We start from the raw sequence: 6369 nt of genomic DNA on the forward strand, positions 1-6369 counted from the left end.
AACTAAATAGCAGACCTTCCGTTTCGGCACATCCGGGCTAGAGGGGGTGCAGACAACCAATCAACATGCAGATATTGGTTTTTTGCATACATATGCTCAGCCAGACCCATTTAAGACAAGTATGCAAAGTGTCTAAAAAGATGCAGGTAACCAAAAGCATCCATGGTATTTCCTATAGTTTTCTGTGCAATAGTCAGTCAACTTGGTAGATCATGCTCTCATCGCTAGACTTGCTTCCATCCTGCGTAGAGCGCGACATTGCTCTCGCGGTAAGGTGCATTTTTCGCTACGAAGAGGCTATTTATATTTTGTGAGAATGACGAACACGGGCTGCCTTAGAGGGCCCAGCCCAGAGCGCGTAACAGATTTCCTTCAGCCCAGCACGCACGCGGGTGAACACGAAACCCGTAGCCCTGCTGCCTCCTGCAATCCCCCCACTCGACACGCCGCCGCCACCTCCAGCGGCCGCCTGCCCACCGGCCGGCGATGAGGATGAAGAGGCGGTCGCGGCACGCAAGGTGGTAAAGTTCTACTCCACCTGCTTCGGCTTCCGCGAGCCCTACAAGGTGTTGTTCGACGGCACCTTCGTGCACCACCTCCTCGTCGACCAACTCCTCTGGTCCTCCCCTATCACGGGAAGGATGGGCCCCGTCCAGAGAAGCCCAGCCCAGCTGGAGCGAGCCAAGAGGAAGGTGAAGCCCAACCCACTGGTGCGAGGCCCAGAGTGGACCGAGTAGGTATAAAGAGAGCAGCATTTCGCTAGGGTTGGCATCGTTGGATCACTTGCTAAATCGGCGCCGCTGGGTGATGTATCTCTCCTCCCACCCCCGGACTCTCTCCTCCTGATCCCCTTCTTGCTGAGAACAAATCCTACCTTGTAGCTCCTCTGATTCATAAATTCGAGAGTGATTCGGTTATCCTACACCAAGATCCGTGTCATTTGGTATCGGAGCCTTCAAATCCACCACACATTTTTTCTTCCGCGGCCCGATCTGGCGCCGAAAACTCGCAGTCTGAAAGAGGTCATGGCGGGGATCAATGTCCAAAAGCAGCTGGAGGAAGCCGCGGAGGAGCGGAGCGGCATCGCCAAGGCTCTTCTCGTGATCCAGAAGACATTGGATCTGATGGCTCCCGCTGTCGCGAAGATGGAGCCAGCGGTCGCCAAGATGGAGCCGGCGCTCGCCTCCATGGAGCCAGTGGTGCAAGATCTGGCGGCGTGGCGCCCCGGGATTGATACGGCGATGGGACAATTCCGGGTCAATCTCGGTGAGATCCGCGCGGAACTAGAGAAGATGGCGCGGCACACAACGGGCCGCGACAAGATGGCGGAAGCTTCGTGTTCGGCAGTGGCGGACGCGCCTGAACTCGAAGGGCATCGCAGTGGCGACGGCAATGGGCCCGATGGCCACCGCAGGGCTTCGATTCCACGGGAACTGGTTGGGGGGGCTCTTCTCCCCGCACCGGTCCCGGCCAACGGTACGGTCCGCACTCCTTTTCCCACGGCACCGTTTCCCCCACCACCATTGTTGGATTTTGGCAGTAGTACTAGTCATAGAGGTTCGTATCATAAGCATGTTGAGTGTCCCAGTTTTGATGGTGATAATCCTACTGGGTGGCGTATTCGTTGCGAAGCCTACTTTCGCGTGTGTGCGGTGGATCCAGCCGTGTGGGTGGACACTGTGGTGGTCCATTTCACTGGGGCTGCTGCTTTGTGGCTCGAATGGTCTAAGATGCATCTTAAGGCTGCTAATTGGGAGGCTTTCTGCACAGAAGTTCTTGAAAAATTTGGTCGGTCTGAGTTTCAGCATCTCTTGCGTCGTTTTTCAAAGCTTAAGCAGGAGGGTTCGGTGTTAGAGTATGCCAAACAGTTCAATGTAGCCATGCACTGTTTGTTAGCGCATCATAGCTCTTGGGATCCTCTTTTTTCACCACTCAATTCATCGAAGGATTAGCTCATGAAATTAAAGTAGCAGTTATGTTGCATCGTCCAAAAGACCTCGATACTGCTGTTTCCTTGGCTGAATTGCAGGAAGAGGTGGTTGACATGGTGCGGCAGGAGCAAGAGGCTAATGTGGTGCAGCGCTTTGGGGCACCCAACAGCAGAACTGGGCGTTTCTCTTCGCGCCCAGCCTTGTCTGTGGTTGTGCCTGCGACGGCTTCAATTGGACGTCCCAATACGTCCCTGCCCATTTCTACTCCACTGGAGACACGACGAGGTCTGGATATCGCCAAGCCATCTTCAAGTCCCACATACACCACAACGGATGATAAACTCAAGGCTCTCAGGGCTTTTCGCAAAGCCTGGGGTCTCTGCTTTACTTGTGGCGAGCGATGGGGGCCAGGGCATGTTTGTGCATCCACGGTCCAGCTACACGTCGTGGAGGAGCTTGTGGGAATGATTTCACCCCCTGCCTCTCCGAGTACTGCAGTTGTTCAGGCTGAAAGTTCTGAAGATGATCTACGCCTTTTGTCGGCGGCAGCTGTTCAAGGTACAGAAGCACCCAAAGCATTTCGGCTGTCTGGAAAAATTGGAAACAAGGTGCTGCTCATGCTTGTGGACTCCGGGAGCTCTCACAGCTTTGTCAACACTGAGACTGCTCAAGATTGGGATGGGGTGCAAGCTATGCATGTACCACTAAAAGTCAAGGTTGCTGATGGGGCAGTTACACTATGCGACCAAGAAGTGCCAGACTGCGAATATGTTATTCAACGCCACCGATTCAGTTCCACCCTCAAGTTATTTCCCTTGGGCAGCTATGATATAGTGCTGGGCATGGATTGGCTCGAGTCTAGGGGCCTGATGACTGTCAATTGGGGAGAGAAGCTAATGACATTTCAGCACAAAGGTGCGTACATTCAGTTGACTGGTACCACGCCAGAGATGTCGTGTTGTCAAGCCATTTCAGGGGCTCAGCTGCAAATGATGCACGCTCGTACAGAGCTGGCACATGTGTTGCTCCTAGCTATATCCAAGCCAGAGGGAGCATCTGATCCAATTCCAATCGAGGTGGAAGAGTTGCTTACGGATTTGCAGATCTGTTTGAAGAACCCAAAGGATTGCCACCTCAGCGGGAGTTCGACCATGCCATTGAGCTGATTCCAGGGGCTCAGCCAGTCAAACGTCGTCCGTATCGTTATAACCCAGCTCAGAAGGACGAAATCAAAGCTCAGGTGGCTGAGATGTTAAAGCAAGGGATTATTCAGCTCAGCCGTAGCCCGTTTTCATCACCTGTCTTGCTGGTGCAGAAGAAAGATGGGGAGTGGCGTTTTTGTGTGGACTATCCTTCCTCAATGCTATTACCATCAAGAACCGATACCCCATTCCGTTAATTGATGAGTTGCTAGATGAATTGCACGGTGCCACGGTGTTTACCAGTTTGGACTTGCAGTCGGGGTACCATCAGATTCGAATGAGGCCAGAGGACGAGGCCAAGACGGCTTTCCAAACTCATCATGGTCATTTCGAGTTTAAAGTAATGCCGTATGGAGTGATAGGTGGACCGCCAACTTTCCAGGGAGGCATGCATGTGGTGCTTGCTCCACTACTGAGAAAAGGAGTCCTTGTTTTTATTGATGATATTCTGGTATTCAGCAAAGCCCTGGATGAGCATGTGGTGTTGCTTCGGAAGGTGTTCCAGCGACTGCAGCAATACTCCTTGAAAGTAAAGAGGTCAAAATGTACATTTGCTCAACCGCAGCTGCGCTACCTTGGCCATATTATCAGCGCAGAAGGCGTAAGTACTGATCCCAAGAACACTGACAAGGTTCTAGCTTGGAAGCAACCGGAGTCTGTCAAGGAAGTGCGCCAATTTCTGGGGTTGGCGGGCTATTATCGCAAGTTCGTTAAACATTTCGAAATTATCAGCAAGCCACTAACAGATTTGCTCAAGAAGGGTGTTCCGTTCTTGTGGACACCTACCCAAGAACAGGATTTTCACCTGCTGAAAACTGCTCTCACCAAAGCGCCTGTGTTGGCGTTGCCGGACTTTTCCAAGCCTTTCGTCATCGAAACAGACGCGTCAGATGTTGGCATTGGCGCGGTTCTTATGCAACAGCAGCATCCCATCGCCTTCCTCAGTCAGTCCTCGGGTCCTAAGCATCGGGGGCTTTCGACCTATGAGAAGGAGTGTTTGGCCATTCTTATGGCAGTCGACAAATGGCGTTCATATCTGCTGCTGTCTGAGTTTACTATCAGAACGGACCATAGAAGCCTTTCCTGTCTCGATGAGCAAAAGCTTACTATTCCCTGGCAACACAAGGCTCTCACTAAGTTATTGGGACTGCAGTACAAGATCGAGTATCGTCGCGGGGCTTCTAATGTAGCGGCCGATGCTTTGTCGCACCTAACTGAGAGCAACATGTGTGCCCTGTCGGTGTGCGTGCCCACCTGGTTAGACGAGGTGAAGAAAGGATATCAGAATGACCCGGCTTGCTCGAACAAGTTGGCAACTGCAGCTACAGGGGCACCGCTGGATGGTCCCTTCACGGTGGTTGATGGACTGATTCGATACAAGGGCAGGGTCTGGCTCGGCTCCAACTCAGCAGCTCAGAAGAAGGTTTTGCACGAACTGCATGCGGGAGCACTTGGGGGGCACTCTGGGGTGCACGCTACTTATAATCGAATCATCAGGCATTTTGCATGGCCGAGACTGAAACAGACTGTCAAAAACTTTGTGGCAAACTGTGCGGTTTGTAAGCAGGCCAAGCCCGAGCATGTGAAGTATCTAGGGCTTCTTCAGCCGCTGCCCGTTCCCGAGCAAGCCTGGGAGATGGTGACATTGGACTTCGTGGAAGGATTGCCGTCTTCTCGAGGATTTAACTCCATCTTGGTGGTGGTGGATAAGTTGACGCGGTACGCACATTTTATCCCCCTGCGGCATCCCTACTCAGCTTTACAAGTCGCAAAAGCTTACCTGGAGAATGTGTTCAAACTTCATGGGCCTCCTGATAAGATGGTCTCAGACCGTGATTGTATCTTCACCAGTCGGGTGTGGCAGGAGCTGTGTAAGCTGACACATACTACTCTGAACATCTCGTCTGCACGGCACCCCCATACTGATGGTACCACTGAGAGAGTCAACCAATGCATGGAACTGTACCTCCGTTGCTTCGTGCATAACTGTCCTAGCAAGTGGGTGGACTGGCTGGCGCTGGCAGAATTTTGGTATAACACCTCTTATCACTCAGCTCTTCGTTCTTCTCCATTTGAAGTCCTGTATGGACATAAGCCACGTTTCTTCGGGATCACCAATATTGCCGATGAGGCAGTAACTGATTTGGCAGCCTGGACCAAAGAGAGAGCAACAGTGATGGTGCTGGTCAAGCAGCACTTGCACAGAGCGTAGCAGGTGATGAAGAGCAAAGCTGATCGCAAGCGCTCTGATCGAGTTTTTGCTGTTGGGGACTGGCTGTACCTGAAGCTTCAGCCATACGCGCAATCGTCGGTGGCTATGAGAGCTAATCACAAACTGGCATTTCGCTATTTTGGTCCTTTTCAGGTGCTGGGGCGCGTTGGAGAGGTGGCATACAAGCTGGCGCTGCCCGAAACGGCGCGGATTCACCCCGTTATCCATGTCTCGCAACTCCGGCTGGGCTTGCCTCCGTCAACACAAGTAATGCCGGAGCTGCCAACGCTCGACGAGGACCTCCTTCCCCTGCAAGTGCCCGAGCAAATTCTGCAACGTCGATCGGTGACCCGGGGGGCTCGTCAAGTGAAGCAAGTCCTGGTGCGTTGGTCTGGGTTTCCTGCCTCATTGGCCACCTGGGAAGACGAAGTACCTCTGCAGTCCAGATTTCCCAGAGCTGTGGCTTGGGGTCAAGCCACGTCTCAAGGAGGGGGGAATGTCACGGGAAGGATGGGCCCCGTCCAGAGAAGCCCAGCCCAGCTGGAGCGAGCCAAGAGGAAGGTGAAGCCCAACCCACTGGTGCGAGGCCCAGAGTGGACCGAGTAGGTATAAAGAGAGCAGCATTTCTCTAGGGTTGGCATCGTTGGATCACTTGCTAAATCGGCGCCGCTGGGCGATGTATCTCTCCTCCCACCCCCGGACTCTCTCCTCCTGATCCCCTTCTTGCTGAGAACAAATTCTACCTTGTAGCTCCTCTGATTCATAAATTCGAGAGTGATTCGGTTATCCTACACCAAGATCCTTGTCATCCCCACCGACGCCGCACTCCGCGAGCTCCTCTCGCCACCAGGGCGCCCCCTCTCTTCACCTCCAAGTGCGTCCAGGCTGAGCTCCGCCGCCTCGGCAAGTCCCACTCCGAGGCCTTCGACGCCGCCCAGCTCCTCGCCACCGCCAGGTACCCTTCTATCCTCCTGTTTTTATCTATTTTATTTACAGTCTTGAAATTCTAGTGTGAAATTGCACT

At 53.1% G+C, this 6369-nt stretch overlaps 1 pseudogene; it reads left to right on the plus strand.

Moving 5' to 3' along the window:
- The first annotated feature begins 486 nt into the window (after positions 1 to 486).
- LOC123172775 (rRNA-processing protein UTP23 homolog) overlaps positions 487 to 6369 on the plus strand; it is a 7701-nt pseudogene continuing 1818 nt past the window's right edge.

This window comes from Triticum aestivum, unplaced genomic scaffold (assembly GCF_018294505.1).
Source record: "Triticum aestivum cultivar Chinese Spring unplaced genomic scaffold, IWGSC CS RefSeq v2.1 scaffold120443, whole genome shotgun sequence".
NCBI classification, from domain to species: domain Eukaryota; kingdom Viridiplantae; phylum Streptophyta; class Magnoliopsida; order Poales; family Poaceae; genus Triticum; species Triticum aestivum.